This window comes from Dipodomys spectabilis, unplaced genomic scaffold (genome assembly GCF_019054845.1).
Source record: "Dipodomys spectabilis isolate Male_0828 unplaced genomic scaffold, ASM1905484v1 ptg000069l, whole genome shotgun sequence".
Classification (NCBI taxonomy): Eukaryota; Metazoa; Chordata; class Mammalia; order Rodentia; family Heteromyidae; genus Dipodomys; species Dipodomys spectabilis.
The window spans coordinates 10,680,730-10,700,858 of NW_024870746.1; the positions used below are offsets into that span (position 1 = coordinate 10,680,730).

Genomic DNA, 20,129 nt, shown 5'->3' on the forward strand with positions numbered 1-20,129 from the left:
TAAACAGAGTAGTTACATACTTTTAGAAATACATTTAAGAAATACATTTCTTAAATAATAAGACTGGAAAGTCAAAACTATTCCTTGGCCCATGGACTACAGAAGGGCTACTGTGTTAGTAAGCCTGAAGACAAAATTAATATCATTGCACATCCCCAGCTAAGCTCTTGAGTGACCAGGTACATTGACAAGAAGATGAAATATTTTGAAAGACATCTTTGTTTCAGAGCCGATCTCAACAGATTACAATATTTGCATATCACCTTGCATAATGTGATATTTGCATATCACATTATAAACAGATGTGTTATGCAGGCCTTATTGGTGCCTTTGTGAGTTCAGGCAGAGTAGACTTAGTAGGGTTTTCAGAATTGTACATGAACATTGGCTTCAATTTATAGCCACCAGCTACATTAGCCTCTAAGAGCAGATAGCCTGTCCTTTGAAGCCTTGGGTGGACTTTGAAGATAGGCATTGATTTCCCTCTTACTATCAAAGCACCTGCAGGCTCGTGGGTAAATCTGTTTACCTCTGTTGGGAATCTGTTGCTTATCTGTTCTACTGTTATCTCTATGATAATTGACACTGAACAATAATCAGCTGTAAATTTTGTATCAGGGTTTGCTACTTCCTTTTGCTCTTTCAAGTGATTGTGGCGGCTTTTTTCCCATTAAACCAACCTCTGCTGGCTGCAAACTTTGCTTCTACAGCTCTCTCACCTCTCACAGTTCTCATAAAACTGAAGTAAGTGGGCCTGGCTCTGGATTAAACTTTGGTTTAAGGAAACATTGCTCATTTGATATTCTCTCCAGACCACTAAAATACTCTACACCAGCAACAGGGTTGTTTTGCTTTCTCATCGTGTGTGTGTGTGTGTGTGTGTGTGTGTGTGTGTGTGTGTGTGTGTGTGTGTGTGTGTGTGAGAGAGAGAGAGAGAGAGAGAGAGAGAGAGAGAGAGAAATAAGACATAAACTAGTTCCAAGTCTAGCTTTGTGATCAGAGATACAATGATTAAAGCCTTGACAAAATCATAATTATAGCTAACCAACCCCAAGTGTGCGTCTCTCAATCTTTCTCACAAGCAATTAACAACTATATTATGTGGAAGAGAATAAGGACGAAATTGAATCAAAGCTGGGTCTTCTTGGGAGAAAATTAATCTTTGGAGTAGGGATGTGGAAAAAATAAAAATAAAAAACTAACCATATTTCTATCTTTGCTGTGGCTAGCACTTAGTAGTAAACTAGTACGTGTTGTATATCTTCTGAATTTTCAGAGAGAGAGTGAGAGAGAGTGTACTGGGACTTGAACTCAGGGCCTTGAAGTTTCTGTTTGGCTTTTTCTGCCTAAGGCTGGTGTTCTACCCTTGAGCCACACCTCTACTTTTCACCATTTCTGTGGCTACTGGAGTAGAACTTTAAATTTCCTTCAAGAACTTTTCCTTTATACTTATAGCTTGGCTAACTGCTGCAGGTGGCCTACATTTAAGCCTGTCTAGCCCCCCAACAAGCGTTCTTCAGTAAGCTTACTCATTTCCAGCTTTTGAGTTAAAGCCAGACACCTGTGAATCTTCCTTTCACTGGAGAGAGGGATAGAGATGAGGAAATAGCCAGCTAACAGAGCAGTCAGAATACATACAACATCCTCTGTGTGTGCAGCTCACGGATCCCAAAACAATGACAGTAGTAACATCAAAGATCAAAGATCATAGATGACTGGCTGGTCGCTGCAACAGCTATAATGAAGAAGTATCAAATACTGCAAGAAATACCAAAATGTGACAGCAACATAAAATGAGGATACTAGAAAAATATCACCAGAGATTTACTGTTGCAGGGTTGCCATAAACCTTCAATTTGTAAAAAGCAAAACAAAACCCTTAATGAACAAACAAAAAACTATTCTTCTATGAAATATAATAAAGTGATATATATAATATTTATACATATATACATGTCTTTGTTAATTCATGGCAACTTATAGTTTGCATTCTCTAAATCCTTATTAATGACATAATGAAAATGCATTTAAGTTAATAAGAACTTATTTTTTACATACAGGTATTTTACTACAATGTAATACTTTATCATATTATTTACAGATTCTTTTGTGTTTCTTTATAGACATTCATATTATCTGCACATATTTAGCTTTATTTTATCTTTCTAATCCTTATGTGGCTATTCTCATATAAGCTTTTAGATAGATTTTTTTTTTTTCAGGAAAATGCTTACATCTTCTAGGGCTCCTAACTGAATTTTCCTAAATGAATGTTAAATTTTATTGGGTTCATTTTCTCTTTAAATTTAGATGATAATATGTTTTTCTTTTAAAATTTATTATGATTTATAGATTTTTTTCTATGGAGAAAACTCTTAAAATTCGCATTTCATTATGTTTTGTTATATATATTTTAAGCATGAACTTGATTTGTACCTAAGAATCAATCAATCTATCTATCTATCAGCTATCTATCATCTCTCAAGCACACAAGCTAGGCAATGAGTAACCTTTACTGTATGACCATCATTGTTTCATGGAGTCACATCAGGTTTTCTCAAACTATAAAAAGCTCTGAACCTACAGCCCTAAAGGTGGGGTACGTGTGGCTTGATGGACTCAGCAAGACTCTATTGTGCATAGATAATTTTATGAAAATATTGTACTTGAGGGAAGGGCCGAAGAAAGTCCTAGTCCTTACAAATTTTTGTACACTGACTTTAATTTTAGGGTTCTATCCAGTGTAAGAGTAAGTTTGGCACACATAGTCTGACTCGTTCCTTGTCACGAAGTTTGGTTTCTCTTCCTCTGAAGCCAGTAAGCTGATTCTAAGTAGGAAGTGAAAATAAAATTCACTGGAAAGACAAAGAATCAGAACTGAAAGTCAATTCATTCATCCAAACAAAGCTGGAAAATTTAAACACTTTACTTTGTTAAGAATATGTTACTATTGGGGCTGGGAAGGTGGCTCAGTGATAGAGTGCTTTCCTTAATGCATGAGACCCTGGGTTCCATTCCTCAGCACCACATAAGCAGAAAAAGCTGGAAGTGGCAGTGTGGCTCAATTGGTAGAGCTCTCGCCTTGAGCTGAAGAGCTGAGGGACCGTGCCTGGCCCAGAGTTCAAGCCCCATGACCGACAAAAAAAAAAAAAAGAATATGTTACTATTATGTCAATTTTGCACATGAGATAAAGCTAAAAGGAACTAAGTGACTAACCTCTTGGTCAAAAAGTAAGTGGTACAAACACACACATATATATGCACACAGAGTAAATAAGACATAAAGTAGTTCCAAGTCTAGCTTTGTGCACAGAGATACAATGATTAAAGCCTTGACAAAATCATAACCAACCCCAAGTGTGCGTCTCTCAATCTTTCTCACAAGCAATTAGCAACTATATTATGTGGAAGAGAATAAGGATGAAATTGAATCAAAGCTGGGTCTTCTTGGGAGAAAATTAATCTTTGGAGTAGGGATGTGGAAAAAATAAAAATAAAAAACTAACCACATTTCTATCTAAGTGGCTAGCACTTAGTAGTAAACTAGTACGTGTTGTATATCTTCTGAATTTTCAGAGGGTAAATACAGGCTTTTTGTATTCAAAAGAAATGGGAGATGACATTTCTCTTAACTATTATTTAAGATATTAAGGTAGAACTCAGTAAAGACCCTGTTTGAGCTAGAGTTAGTATTACCCTAACCATTTGATGAGCCCAAGTCAGAAAAAGACATGCTTAATCCCTAACTTTCCAGCCAATGCACTAAATATGTTACCAGAAAGTTTAGGGCAGCTGAATGACCTCAGTCCTTGTGCCTGGCAAGAGAAAGATTCATGGAGGATGTGCTAATAAGTAAAGGTGATAGAAAGGACATGACATAGACATACATGCCACAGGAAAGACAAGAAAGACTTCAACACTTCAACCCATTTCTACCATCTTGCCTACCTTCCTTGTTAGGAGATTGGCCTTAAATAGGGACATTTGGAGTCCTTGAGGATGGCTTTCTGATTAGTGGGTTTTTTTTCTGTTACCCATAAGGTTGTGATTTGGTGTCCTATCCTTCCTGTCATTCTTTTTTTTTTCAATTAGAAGAATGCTTTTAATGTATATAAGAAACAGTCATGAATAACCCTGCTCCTTAGGTTTTGACTCTTTGGGTAAGAATCTGTAACAGGGGCTGGGAAGATGGCTCAGTGGTAGAGTGCTTGCCTTGCATGCATGAGGCCCTTGAGGCCCTGGGTTCGATTCCTCAGCACCACATAAGCAAAAAGAAAAAAGCTGGAAGTGGCACTGTGGCTCAAGTGGTAGAGCACTAGCCTTGAGCTGAAGAGCTGAGGGACAGCGCCCAGGCCCAGAGTTCAGGCCCCACGACCGGACCCAAAAAAAAAAAGAAAAAAAAGAATCTATGACATTTTTCCTTAAAAACTTCCTGTCATTCTTTTGTAGTCTTCTGACCCAACCTTTCAGGCAGATTTGTGTTTCTCAGATTGTCCTGACATCTGCAATTTCTATAGGCCGAAGTTTCCAGATTGGCTGGCTTTTCTGCTCAAACCATTATAGATTGAGTCCTCTGGCTTCTCCTCTCTTGACTCCATGAAGATGCTACAAAATTAATGTAAAATAATAACTGATTATAGCAGACTGTGTCAAATAAACTGTGTCTATTGTTGGTGCCTACAACTGTATCAAAGGCTTGAATGAATCCCTTTCCATTAGCAGCAGCCTAAGTAACTAAATGCTAACCATTGAAGTGATTCCTAAATTACAACTGTATTTATAACCCATTCCACTGCTCAGTTTGTTTATGGCATTTTAGTCAGGGCCTCCTTTCCTAGGCTGGTATTGAACTTCACAATCTTCCTGCTGTAGCCTTCTAAGTTCTGGGCTTACATTTTAGTGACTGAGTGCCTATTTTCTAGTCAAATGCACTATTTCCTTTAAATTATGAAGGATCCCTACTGGGATGAATTCTAACTGAAAGAGAAACCATTCTCTTCCTCCCCATTTCCCAATAGTTATATAAAACCTCAACATTAAAACAAAAACAAAAACCCCCAAAAACTCACCTCTGTAGCTTAAGAGAAATGGGGAAATTAAGGGGGAGAAGATGAGAATGAGAATGAAGTAATGTTGGGTAATCTACTCATATGATTTTGTTTCCTTGTGCAATTCTTTTGATTATTTTCATATTTCTTCAAGATCTTGTTCAGAAAACCTCTTGATTTTTGCAGCCTATTCCAATTGCTCCTTTTCTGTGTTACTGCTCTTACTTGTATGGAGCGTAGACTATCCTACCAGGCATCCTTTTTAAAAGTCTGTTTATTATATATATATATATGTCATATACATAATATGTTTTGATTCTCTAAGCATAAGCATTTTCCGGGGGAAAGAAATCACTGCTCCTGCTTCATTTGTATTTTGATGTATAAAATCATCAATACATGCTTGATAATGAATATATAAACAAATCCACAAGTGGTTAGCATTTTCTCTTCTTTTAGTCATATTCAAAATCAGAAATCGGAGGCTTATTAATCCCTCTTGGAAGTTTCTGGAATCATGTGTTTTATACACAAATATTCACTTAATGATTTTGTATTTGAAAACATTACCACTAAATGGAAATACATGGTTAGATGTTTTCATTATTTAAATTTTAATGGGAAAAATTAATCCAAGATATCTAATAGAACACATATAGATTAAATAAACTAAATTTCTATAATCAATCAATAAAAATGAGAGAAATGAGTTCAATTTGTACCTATGAAGATTTATTATCTGCCAGAGCAGAAAGAGAAGGGTTAGTTGTCGACCATGTGGGAAGATTCAGTGCCTACCACAGATCTAAATGTATTTAATTCTTAAGACTTTCTCTACATAAAAGCTAAACACAGGAAGGCTTTATAAAATATTGCAACGATAAATATGCCCAGCAGATTTGAGAGTTATACATGGTGCAACCCTACAATTCCCCTCACTGGGTATGTGTCTACAAATGTTACTGTTCATGGCTCTTCTAAGTCACAATGATTTGCAATTAAAAGTTGTTTCACATTTCTAACACATTTATAAGATTATTTCTTTTTTCTTTGTATGTCCCTCCCCCACAGTATAACCCCTGCTTTCACTGTATTTGATGTTGTTATAATTTGTGGAGGGGAAGGGACAAAACAAATCGTTTACATAGGGATACAGGTGGACCCATTGCATCAATGAGATGTACAAGTCATATGTCGAAAACAAACTTTACAACTTTGGTGAAGGGGGGAGGAGGGTTGGGTGATGGGGTGGGGGAAGGATGGGATGGGAAGGGGAAACAAAGGAGGAGGCTACAATGCTTGATAAGAAATGTACTCATTTTTTGCCCATGTAATTGTAACCCTTCTGTACAGTATTTTCACGATTAAAAACAAAAGAAAAAAATAGTTGTTTCACAGATTGACTAGAAGCAATCATTCTAGGTAAATTGGTGTGTAGTACTGTGTCATTCAAAAAAGAAATATGAAGGAGGGGAGATATAAATTAGGAAACTGAGTCATGAGTGTTAGGAAAGAGCAAGTGGACGAGAGGAGAGACAGAAGGCAGAGACCTCAGTAGACCAGGACAGGCTTTAGTCATGGCTGCAGAGGGACTGACTCCACGTAACACTGAGCAGGGTCAGAGAAACGAAGAGCAGGGAATGTGGGAGGCTTAGGTTTTTATACATTCTAGAGTGTGACCCTTTGGAATTTCTTTGTCCTCTCTCGTTGGGAGTTGATGATCGGATCTGTTCTGTTGGGAATTGATGGTGCAAACAGTCCTGCTTCTGGTTTATGGTGGGGGAATACTGATGCTGCTGGCAGTCCTGCACTTCCAGATAAGGTCAGGGGTGAGGTTTTCCTGAGAACCAGGAGGGGGCCTCAGGGGAGGGTGGTCAGTGGCCATGGGAACAACATAGCTTTACAAGAACAAAGCAGATGCCCATCAGTATACCAGAGAGAAAATTATACAAGGAATTAAATAGGCATCACGGGTCAGAAAAGGAAAGGGCACGAGGTAACTAACCTAAGAATTGTAGGAAGAAATGGTCCGTTTAGGGTTGAGGAACAAAAGTAGTATGAGGCCTAGGTTAAGAGAACTTGATTATTTGGGTGATGAATCCCACATAGCTGAAGTCTGACATCTGAGGAGGAAATTGTTGTTGTCTCTAGAGCTCAAGGGAAGCACTATGCCACGGAGACTCAGAGAAGAGTCTCTGAAGAGAGGAAGCCTAGGGCCCATGCTGGTAGCTGTGAGGGGTTGTCTCGAGGCTGCCTCTGAAATTTCAAACGGAGGAGAGGAGAGGGGGGAGGAGGGAGGGGAGGGGGGAGGAAGGGAGGAGAGGAGAGAAACAACCGTCATTGTTGGGGTGAAAAATCATTGCTAGGATGATTTGCTATTAGGAAAGAGAAGATAAACAGGAAACCTCAAGTCCCTTAACCATCCCCAGCCTTGATTTAACAAGAAGAAGCAAGTTTAACCAAAAAAAAAAAAAAAAAGGAGAAAAATGTGTGTTCCAGGTGGCTTACACCCGTAATCTTAGCTACTCAAGAAGAGGCTGAGGTCTGAGGATCTCATTTTGAAGTCAGCCAGGGCATAAAAGTCTTACTATTCATGGCTCCTCTTAGCTCCCAATTAACCAACCAGCAAAAAGCTGGAGGTGGAGCTCCAAGCTTGAAAAGAAAGGCAATTGAGGGTGCAAGAACCTGAGTTCAAACCAATACCAAAGCCCCTCTGCCCCCCAAAAAGAAAAGGGTTTGCAGAGTGTAGGTTGCCTCTTTCTGAAGCCAAGAAATTTAAAGTGTGCCTTTTCTTCCAGTGCTATGAAGATTTGTACTCAAGACCTTCTACTATGTGAGACTATCTCCCTACCACCTAGCCCACCTCCCCTGATAGTGGTAGTTAATTCTGGGGTAAAGTCTAATGAACTCTTCTGTCCTGACTGGCCTTAACCTGGGGTCTCTTCAGACCTGTCTCTTGAATAGATAGGAGTACAAGTATGAGCCACTGGCATCAGGCTCAAAATATAATTTCTTTTAGCGTATTTCTTTTATTTACTTTTTTTTGGGAAACCAAAGGAGTCATCCAAAAAACGACATAACTTTTCAATAGCTATTATGACAAGAAGTCATCAATTAAACAGTCATGTGTTCATTATGGACATAGGATACATGCTTCACAAGGACTCAAATCAATTGCATGTGAAGAGAGGAGGTTTGGGACCTCAGAACAAGAACTGTTCCAAAGGAGAGAAAATCTGGAGCTCTGTCTATTTCAGAACTGAAAGTACAACTCAGGGCTTCATGCTTGCTAGGCAGGAACTCTACTGCTTGGGCCACATCTCCAGTCCTTTTATGCTCTGTTATTTTTTAGATAAAGTGGGGGTATTTTTTTGTTTTGTTTTTTGGGTTTTTTGTTCGTTTGTTTTAACTGAACACAACACATCCAGCTACACATGAACTAACATCATCAACCAAAATTTGTTTATTATCTCTGTCTTGGTCCTGACCCTAAGTTTCCTTCTTCCTCGAATTTAAATTTTTCATCTACTTCCTTCTTTCTTTCCTGGATTAGAATTTTTCTTCTCGAGCCCACAGGTTAGGTGACCCCCTCAGAACCACTAAGGCAGCTGTTTGAGGTTCAAAATTCAAGATTTAGGATCATTACTCAAGGGACCTGGTGATTTTCCTATATATATTTTTTTCCTCTAAAAGAAACTGTTATGAAGCCTGAAAAAATGGCTTTTCTGAACTGAAAGTGTGGATCAGACAAATCGGGTATTTTGTCTATTACATGAACCTTATCAGAAAGCATTTGTGGGTTTTTTCTGTTTGTTTTTTATTTTGTTTTGTTTTGTTTTTGGCGGTCGTGGGACTTGAACAGCATTTTGTTTTGATGTCTTTGTCAGTTTTTAGCTTACACTATAAAAACTACACCAAATAAACGCAAACTAACCCAATCCAATGAAAACCTTTTTCCCTTTTGGGTACGTTTTCAGTTATTCCAGATCTTTTTTCGACAGCTAGTCAGCAGAGGGCATTGGTGGTTCAGTGGCAGAATTCTCGCCTCCCACGCGGGAGACCCGGGTTCGATTCCCGGCCAATGCAGAATTAGTTTTTCAATTCTCTGTGTGTCCTTATACTTCTACTTTGTAAAAACTGTGTTGTATGGGTAACTACTGCACTGAGACATTTTGGGGAATGGCTGCATGATCAAACATACACGAATACGTTTCATTCCAAGTCCTGCAGTGCTTGAACAACTGGTTAGGAGATGTCTACAGTGAATGGCCATAATTTGGGCTATTGGTACCTAGAACCATATTACTTGATTCTGCGGATCCCTGGAACCCCGCAGAGCCTAAGACTGCTGGTTCGCTTGCTGGACCTTAGCCTGAGCCCTGGGCCATGCCTGTCTGCAGAGCGTTTAGAAAGGACGGGAACCGCAGCCTGAGAGGGGGTGGGGCGGGGACACTAGAAGGACCCGGAGGTGTCGGGGTCCCTCGGGAAGGAGCCAGATTGAAGAGCTTGGGGAGTGGAGAGGACCCCGAGTCTGAATCCCAGCTACCGGGAACCGCATCTGCAGCCAGCAAGACCTTCGCCTGATTCGCCAGCCCACTTTCTGTTCCAAGAACGGGTCGGGTCCGTGTTACGGGCAATGTGTGTCAACAGGTGTCGGCTTGAAAATTATATTCCTAACGAGAGAAGACAAACTCCAGAACTGGGGAACGGTCAGCAAGGCTTTCTTTTTTTTTAAATTTCTTGGCACCTTAGGGATCGCCTGGAAAAGGTTTTAATTTCAGAGCAATACAGGTATGTCATGCTAGAAAGGTGATTCATTTATTTCAACATTCTTTTTTTTTTTTTTTTATCTAAGAACAGCATCCGTGTAAGATTTCCTTTTTAAAAACACATTTCAAACCAGTGACACTTAATGTCTCTTGGTAATATGTATTTGCTTTCAAAGATTCTTTTTTTCTTTCTGTAAAATAAGCTGTTTGAGGGTGAGTATCCGAGGTGGGGGTGGGGGGGGGAGAATGAATGAGGATGATCAAAGTGTCTTGTTAGGAGTAGGAAAATAGAACGATGAAAACTGTTGAAATTGCTTAAACAAAGGGAATAAAGAGAGAGGGGGGAGGTTAATTGGGAGACTTTGTGCTCATGTGTGAAAATGTGACAACAAAAAAGTCACCTTTGTAAAACTAATGTTTGCTGACCCTGCACAGGTGGCTCATGCCTATTAGACTAGCTTCCTCAGGAGGCTGAGATCTGAGGATCACAGGTTTGAGGCCAGTCCAGGTAGGAAAGTCTGTGAGACTTATTCTAATTAACCTGGTAAAATTGTGTCTCAAGTAGTAGAACACCAGCCCTGAGGACAAAAAGCTAAGAGACAATGCCGGGGCTCTGAGTTTAAGCCCTAGTAAAGCTGCACATACATACAGGTGTGCATATACACTCACACACTTACACAACTACTATATGCTAATAGGGGAAAAAAGACTTTTCTTTGGACATTTGAACTTTTTTTTTTTTTGGGGTCTGGTCATGGGGCCTGAACTCTGGGCCTGGGTGCTGTCCCTCAGCTCTTCAGCTCAAGGCTAGCACTCTACCACTTGAGCCACAGTGCCACTTCCAGCTTTTTTTCTTTTTGCTTATGTGGTGCTGAGGAATCAAACCCAGAGCCTCATGCATGCAAGGCAAGTGCTCTACCACTGAGCCACCTTCCCAGCCCTGGACATTTGAACTTTCTATGTATAATGATTTTTTTTCTTTTAAATCTCAGCCAACAATACTGTGCTTTGCTATAACTGTTGGAAATCTCTGTTGGAAAATCTCTTAAATAAAAATTACAATACATTACATAATGTCTTAGTTTTTAAAACATTTTTCCTATTCACAAATATACTTGTGAATACTTGCAAATGACATAAGCTGTGAGATATTATTTGCATTACAATGTATTATATTATGAAATTCATTATTTCCCTCAAAGGAACAAGAATTTATAGAGAAATTTTATGCCCCATTAAAAAAGTTTCCTTCCCTTAATGCCCTTGTCAAAAGGTGTTAATCAAATAAAATAAATATTACATTATATAAACAGCCATTCTATTTTCCAAAATTCTCCTCTGGCTCCAACCAGTCTTAGTTCTTCAGAACTGTTGCCTTTATCACTGGTGCTGATTTACTTCTGCCAACATCACAGCCACAAGGGAAGATAGTTCCAGATCAGCCTTAGCTAAATAGTGAGGCCAGTTTAAAAAAAAAAAAAAAATCCATCTCCCCCACCCAAAAACAAAACAAAAGGAAACAAAAACCCAAAATGAAGCAAAAACAAAATAGCCTTTGGCTTCCACAAAAACCAGTGAACAAGACTAGGCTAACATTTTTAAAAATCACATTTAGTATATTTGTCGTTATGAACACTCTTATTATGGAATAAAAGGGGGGGGGGAATCACCTTCCCTTCCCTCTCCCCTTCCCTTCCCCTCTCCTTCCTTCCTTCCTTCCTTCCTTCCTTCCTTCCTTCCTTCCTTCCTTCCTTCCTTCCTTCCTTCCTATGGTCTAATCACTAATTGGGACAATAACTGGGCAAGCTGGCAGTTGATACTAAGTCTGGCCTCCTGAAGCCATTTGTTACAGAAGTCACTTAGCTTCCTGAATTTTTATTAGCTATCAATTGACTTCCTACAAGTCTGGCAACAGACCTGAGTGGTTTATGGTCTAAGTGGTTGGTTTTCCTGAGCAAGAGGCAGCAGGCTTCAGACCAGAATTCTCTTTCTATGCATGGTTTGGCCATTGCCCATTTGTATATTTAGTCTGTCAATTCTATTAATGCAATAAGTACAAACTGAGGATCCACCCATGGTGGTGGGGGGTTGAGGGGGGGGGGGGGAGAAGGAACCAGCACCTTCTGAGCAGCCAAGGCAGTGGAGCCCCTTTGGTTTCTCTCTGCAGCCCCTAAATAATCTGATTTCAAATCAAAACGACTTGATTCCTCGCAGTCAGCGCTGAGGCCTTTAAGAAGCTTCGGACCTCACTCAGGTGTTGGCAAGTGAAGCTGGCCGGAGCCCAGTGAGAGCTCACTCCTCATTCGAATGAGAGACGATCTACTGCCGTGTCTCTGTGGCGCAATCGGTTAGCGCGTTCGGCTGTTAACCGAAAGGTTGGTGGTTCGAGCCCACCCAGGGACGGGACTTTTACAACTTGGCCAATTTTAAAACATTCCAAGTGTGGCCGGTAGGGCAAATCTTTCACTTGCCGACCAGTGTGATCTTAGTTGGATTCTCTTTCTCCCAGAAAATCTGCTAGGGAGAAAAGTCCTTGAAAGGCAAGTTAGGTTTATCTGAGCTTGTCCTCTGGCAGCATGAGCTCAGGTGGCCTCAGGGCAATGTAAATATGTTAATGGTCTTTTCTCTGCAGGGTGTACTTGGTTTTAGAAATTGCTCGGTTGGGGGCTGGGAAGGTGGCTCAGTGGTAGAACGCTTTCCTTCGATTCCTCAGCACCACATAAGGAAAAAAGCCGGAGCGCTAACCTTGAGCTGAAGGACAGCGCCTAGGCCTAGAATTCAGGCCCCTCTACCGGACCCCCCCCCCAAAAAAAAAAAAAAAAAAAGAAAAAAAGAAATTGCTTGGTTGTAGAAATCGCTACATTTTATGAGTAGACTCAAGATTGTCATTTTCATGGTCGGATATTTGTATGTGTGTGTGTGTGCGCGCGCGTGCATGCTTGCACACGTGTTTGGGCTTGAACTCAGGACCTTTTTTGCTCAAGGCTAGTGCTGGACTACTTAAGCCACACCTCCACTGCTGGCATTTTGATGGTTATTTGAAGATAAGAGCCTCAGAGACTTTCCTGCCAGGGCTGGCTTCAAACCGTGATGCTCACTCCTCAGCCTCCTGAGTGGCTAGGATTACAGATGCCAGGCATGCTACAACTGGCTGAGCATTGCTCTGGTGTTCAGAGCCAAGCTTGGGTTGAGGACATACTCTGGAAGTCAGGGGGCAAATACAACACAACCACACCATCTTTCAGACCAGGGACCTGAATGTGGCTAACATACTTTTGATCCTGGAATCCTTGAGGCTTCTATTTTCTGTTTACCACAAAATATTTGTCATTTGTGGACTTATTGATCTTATCCATCATCTCAATAATTCTGTGATGATAGCATCTAGTAAAACTATCTGGATGTGTGAGATGCCAGGTGAGTCTGTCCACCAAGAGTTTGATATTTTTAACCTCTTGGAGGAGAGAGAGGCCTGGTGGGTATTGATTTAAGTATACTGTATTTTAAAGGAACTTGGCTTGATGAGGGAGAAAGAAGGGGAATTCCCCTACTTGCTCAGGGAAGAAAACTTTATATTCCGTGGCCCCTTGATAATAATTCTCAAAAGACAAAAGACCTTTTCTCTGAATTATGGCTCTGTCACTAGGACCTGATTTTTCTCTTTTCCGCTCAGAGGGAGATAGCAACAAAGGGTCCTTAGGACATGGTGTTCTCAGCATCATTGAACTATAAGTTGCCAAGGTATTTTCTGGTTCTATAGTTCCTCAATCTCCCAGACTATTTCAGTCATCCATCAGAGAGTAGCCAGATCATATGAAGTATATTTACAAATTAATCTTGTGGGAAATAATTTTCTCTTTCTTCTTACTGTAACCCTGTTATACTAAAACACAAATAGCTAAGACCTAAAAAAAAAATGCTGATGAAGATGGAGGGAAAAGGAACCCTTATCCCCTGTCAGTGGAAATGTAAACTAGTGCAACCACGATGGAAATCAGTAGGAGGTTCTGCAAAAGACTAAAAATAGACCTGCTTATGTCCCCACCACACCACTATTGGGTATACTTCCGAAGGAGAGTACATCTATGTACCAGAAAAATACCTGCATGTGAAATATTACACAGCCATAAAGAAAAATGAAATTGTATCATTTTGTAGGAAAATAGTTGCGACTGGAGGACATTATATTAAATGAAAAAAGCCAAATTCAAAAAACCAAAATGTTGTATCTTGTTTTCACTTATATATGGAGGCTAACCTTAAAAGATGTGCATATTCATGAATATTAACCTCTATCTCTGTTTACATAATTAAATGTATGGATAAGCATACAATATGAATCTAACTAAAGGACTACTTAGAAGGAGATAGGGAATGGGGAAAGGGGGAAAAAAGTGGATAGGTTATTTTCTTTTTCTGGAATTGAGGCTTAAACTTAGGACTTCTTGTTGCTCTACCACATGAGCCAAACCTCTATCTCCAGTTTGCTTGCTGATTAATTGGAGATGAGTCTAGAGGATTTGTTTGTCTAAGGTTGGCCCAAACCATGATTAAGAGGAGGAGTAGCTAAGATTACAGGCATGAGCCACTGGCACTTAGTGAGGGTGATTGATTTTGTAACTGGATGCAAGTCTGTCTGAAAGCAGCATGAAGGACCTCAGTGAAAACTGTTTAACAATAAGTATGGGAAACACAGGAAAGGAGAAATAGACTCTGTTGGCAAGTGGGTGCTAGCAGGAGGGGGTTGGTCTAGTGAGGAGGAGAAAGGTGGCTAAAATAGCCAAAATACTTTATTTACAATTACGAAAATAGAACCATGAAACCTACTGAAATCGTTTGGAGAAGCTGGGAGAGGGAGAGTGGTCGCTGGGGATGTGTGTGTGTGTGTAAGCAAGAGTGTGATTGAAATACATTATAAATGTATGGAAAGATTTTTTTTAATTGAGATCTGCTCCTGTATAACTAATGGAAAATAAAAGTTACTTTTTTTTTCTTTTCTGATAAAAAAAATAGTAACTTTCTTCTGTGACCCTGTAAAAATATTAACTTTCTCCCTATGACCCCATCCTCTTGCCCAGATGATTACTATACTTTGGGAACCTACCTTGAAAAACGTTTTAGTAAAAATGACTCGAGGAAAGAAGTGTTTACAATGTATTAGTTTTATTTAATTCTTATTTATGTGGCCCTAAGGAACAAACCCAGGGCCTCATGCATGCTAGGCAAGCACTCTACCACTAAGCTACATCCCCAACCCTGCGAGAAGGACACTTGACTTAAAGGAACTCTGCTGGAACCCATCCTTATTTAAAGGCATGTTCAAGGAAATAAGACATCTATGTCAAAGGGATGCAAATTGAGCAGACTCATCAGGCTTATTTTTACTGGACCCCAAGCAATGTATCAGCAAAACTGACTGGATATACTAGCTGTCTAGAACAGAGGGAACACACATAGCAGGCCAATTTGTGTCAACCTCCGAAGCCCACATATTCATTCATTCAAGATAAATACTCTAGATACTAGGCATTCAGTGTGCCTCTTAGCAGATGTGCCTGTACCTTTTCCTGGTGAGTACAGTCTTTTCCTTTGCTTTGTCTTAATAATAAACTTTATGATCTCTATCTTGATGTGTCCGGTAAAGTTTGTGTGTGTGTGACAAGAATCACCAACCAAGTACCCCAGCTGTGTACTTCTTCCTCTTGGAGACCTCTGGAAATAAAATACTTTTAAATTTAGAAGACACATGATTTAGGGAAGTTGGGTGGAACACTTCCTAAGATAAGTTGCAAAAGATACAAACCATCATGTAAATATATTTTTTTCACTGTAGATTGACCAGTGAGATAGACTACCTTCTAACCAGGTCAAGACCCTACATTCAATCCCTAAAGCCGAAAACAAAGATAGAAAAGAGCAAAGAAGACAAGAGGAGAGGAGAGGAAAGGATAGAAATCTCTCTCTCTCTCTCTCTCTCTCTCTCTCTCTCCCTACCTATCTACCTACCTACCTACCTACCTACCTATACTAATGTTTGAAGTTTCAATAATCTAGGGGCTTCAAAATAAGAAACAACCACAATTCCGTGAAATGTGACACACCCTGCCATAGAGTCTGGGTGCCAGTTGGCCACAGGAGTTAGACCTACAGAGATGAAGAAGGTCTTGTTTGGGAACACAGACAAGTTCAAGCAGCATGGAATTCTCATAGTAAGAGCTCAGTGGTAAGCCTTACCCTCTCTCATAACCAGATACTCCTATTGTCTAAAGGGCACAGTGGAAAACTACCAAACCCATGGGTAGCTTCAAATCTTGACCTCCTGGCTGCAATGTGTTGGCTGCCAGATGTCCCAAGGACCCTGACCCCATAAATCAGGCATATCCACAGCCATCTATTTCTCACAGGGAGGTGAACTGTTAGGCCTGAAAGCATTGAGGTTCTCAGGAATGAGGGTGCAGGGCTGCTGTGTTTGCTACCTTGAGGATCTGAGAGTCTACAACCTTCAGTTCCCCAGAATCACGTGATTGTCACAAGCTTCTTCCCCTCTACAGGAAGACAAATTGCTGAGCGGGGTCTGAGTACGCTGAGACCCACATAATTACTTACAGTATATGAAGAACTTTCAGAAATCGCTAAGAAAAACAGGGTGTGGGGAAGAATTGGAATAGTGGAGTCTGGAGAAAAGGTAACAAGATTTGGTGCCAGGGCTCTGAGTTGAAATTGAGCCAAACTCTTGCATCCCAACGGTGGGGGAGGAGAGAGGGTGGTAAGGACAGTGGAGGAATTTCTTAGGACTATAGCCTCTATCTTCCATGTCGGTGCCTATTTGCTAATGCTCTTGGGAGGGCCCAGACCAGTGCCCCAAATGTAAATTGGAGTCCCAGTTATATGACCAACTGGATGTATGATCTTAAACAGTTGATTGATGCTTTCTCCGTCTCCTCCTTTACAGGATAGAGCACTATTATTGGCCTCTTGTGTAAGCAGGTGAAATAATGCATGCAGAATGTCTGGTGTGTACCTTGAGCTCTATGTACTAATCTGGTTATTAATAGTATGTTGAAGAAAAGGACTGAAACTTTTCTGCCTTCTCAAAGTCAGAAGGGAGATTACACAGATTTCAGGAACCCCTTGCTGAAAGCCATAAAGAGTTGGTGGCAGGACAGAGAGAAGGACAGGAAGCTCTGAGTTAGGTCCCGCTCTCCAGCTGGTGGTGAAGTGGAGCCCAAGGAGTCCTTGGGCTTCTCCTGCCACCTGGTGGCTCTTTTGAGCTCGACACTCAGTTGTCCAGTCTGGCCGTGGCTCTCCCAGCTGAGGCTGAGTCAATTTTTTTTTTTTTTTAATATATATACCAGCACGTCTAGTCCTCTTCTATTGCCACATCCATCTCATGTCCAGTGTCCCTTTTATCCTCTCTGGCTAGTTTCTGGGCAGTCTTCCTTCCTCATCCCTTGCCAGGCCCATGGCACTCCATCTTTCCATCATCCTCCCAGGTGAGGGAAAGGGGATTGGGAGACAAAGATAAGGATCGAAAGGAAACCTTCCCCTTCATTGTACTGTTCTGCCCAAAAGGAGCATTGAGTTGTAGCAAGTTACATCCTCCAATAATTGGTGATGAGATCAGATCTTGTCACCTGCTGAACTAGAGGTATATATAATATATATATATAATATATATATAATATATATATATATATATAATTATATATATAATTTATATATATATAATTTATATATATATTATATATATATAATTTATATATATATAATATATATAATATATATATATATATTATATATATAATTTATATATATATAATTTATATATATAATTATATATATAATATATATAATTATATATATATTATATAAATAATATATATATAATATATAATATAATATATATATAATATATAATATATATATAATCAACATATGATAAATAAATTCAGGCCTAGTATAAGGTACTAAACTATTACTGATGACCTCCATGCCCACCTGTGGTTCTGCCCCCATTAGAATCTAATCTTTCAACCACCGTGTAGGAGGCACTATGCTGAGTTACCGAGAGGAAGATGGAGCCCAAAGAGGGGAAAATACTTGTCCAAAGTCACATGGCTCCTCCAGGGCAGACCTTGGGTTTGAGTCTTGGTCTGTCTCCTTCTAGGAGGACTTGAAGATACACCAAAGATGATCAGAAAATGTAATGCTGACAAGATGTGGACATTTGATTTAAAAGAGGGTTTCCTAAGACTGTCATTAAGACATAAGACTCTCTTAATTTTACCAAGGAACTAAAATAAGGTATCAAATGAACAGAGTGGAACTCTATCTCTGTCCTCACTAATGTACCTCTGAGGTAGTGCTGCGGTTGAAAGCTGGGTTCTCTGCAGAATCGAGAAGAGAAAGGGCTTGTTGGAGCTCCATTCTGCCAGGGGAGAGGGAGAATTGGGGGACTGAACATAGGAATGCCAATGGCTGAGGTAGAGGTGGCTAGTGCCATTCCTTTCCTGTATGGGGCCTCTACTTGTGATCTGCTTGTGGTGCTCGGGGTGTGTTGATAAAATAGCATTGAGTTTTAGCAATCTAGCCTCTAGGCCTTTGGCGTAAGGGTGTATATTCTTCACTGTCAGATCAGCATCTTGCAAAGCTTAACACCAGATCTTAGGCCTGACGTAACAGCAGTTCTGTCAGAGATCAAGAATTCATAGCTATCAACAGCTCCTTCTCTTGGTTGATACTTCCTGGGCACTGAAAGAGAATCAGAATAAAACCAATGAGGACTCTAGGCATTCACACACAGTGAGACCAAAGGAGGATTCTCTTAGAAGAACACAAAGGCGCAATGCCTATGTGCATCTAGTCACATTAAACAATATTTATTGAAATAAACTCCAAGAAATGGAAACACGGCTTTTTCTTTGTTTTTACTTTTATTTTTATTTCTTTAATTTTTTTGTTGACTGTGGGACTTGAACTCAGGGTCTGGGTGCTGTCCCTGACCTCCTTTGCTTAAGGCTAGTTTAGTATTCTACCACTTTCAGCCACATCATCACTTCCTTTGCTGCTGTGTTTGGTTTCTTTTTGTCATGTTTGTTCATTGATCTGTCTTTTGGGGTGGGGGACACAGAAATGGAGGGACAAAGAGTGAACAAATGCAGCAGTGGTACTCATTAGATACTATGTTGAAAATGAACTATACAATTTGTGGGTGAGGACGGGAGGGAAAAGCCTGGAGGGGGCAAGGGAAGGGGTATCATGGTTCAAAAAGAAATGTGGTCATTACCTGACTTATGAAACTGTAACCCCTTTGTACCACACCTTTATAATAACAATAAAAATGTAAATTTAAAAGTAAGGAGGCTTTGAATTCTGAGCCTCCAGATCTCAGCCTCCAAAGGCAAGAGTATAGGCATGAGCCACCAGTGCCTGCTAAGAATGCTATTCATAGAGTATTGTTCTGCACTAAATAACATTGCAAGAAAAACAACTGGCTTTTAGGACTAAGATTTTGTGTTTTCTCAATGTAATTGCTTGCATTCCTGCTAGTTGGATTAGGATTTTGGCTACTTGGGAAACTGAGTCTTAATTATATCAGAGTTCATTTAAGTATCTGTTTATATCAAAGTTTTTAAGTGACCACTTTATAACTTCAGATAAGCAATTATTTTAGGTGATTCTGGTCTGTTGAATCTCCAGTATGCCAGTGACTATAAAGGTGCAAGGTTGTTTCTAATCTGTCAATATTATGCAATAGCTTGTAGAGTACGGGAAGGAAGGTTCAACATACACAAAGTGACTGAGTGCTCTCTTTCCTACAATATGCATTGTATCTAAACTTTCAACATAGAACCTGACATTTTTGACATTGCTGGTCTTTGAAATCAGTACTATTCAGGTGAGTTTAGTACCTCCCACTTAGGGAGTCCTACCTGGTTTATTTGTTCTGGCTTAATAAGCATTTGGGGTTGTATATATGAGATCCACTTGCACATCAGGAAGCATGTGTGGTCTGTTTGTGGTCATTTCATTGTTCCCTAAACTTGTAAGAGAGCTAAAGCTTTGATTTCTGTCAGGACTGGAGACCTTTTATCCTACTGAGTCAAAAGAATAGGCTAAACTTATATATAAAGGATTCTTTGTTGCTGCAATACTAATTGTTGTTCCTTCGTTTGTGAAGTGTATTTGCGTTCCCCAAATATATAAACATTCTACAATGCCATGCTTAACATAACATTTCACCAGTCTTGTGCCCTCCAACTTGGTCTTGTTAGCGGTGCTAGCTTTTTGCAGGCACGTGTTCATGTGGTGT

General features: G+C 39.9%; 2 non-coding genes across 2 annotated transcripts; both read left to right on the forward strand.

Moving 5' to 3' along the window:
- Positions 1–9,063: 9,063 nt before the first annotated feature.
- Positions 9,064–9,134, forward strand: Trnag-ccc. Its single transcript has one exon. It is a non-coding gene; the product is annotated as a tRNA-Gly (tRNA).
- A 3,012-nt stretch (positions 9,135–12,146) lies between these two features.
- Positions 12,147–12,220, forward strand: Trnan-guu. The gene has a single exon. It is a non-coding gene; the product is annotated as a tRNA-Asn (tRNA).
- The last annotated feature ends 7,909 nt before the right edge of the window (positions 12,221–20,129 follow it).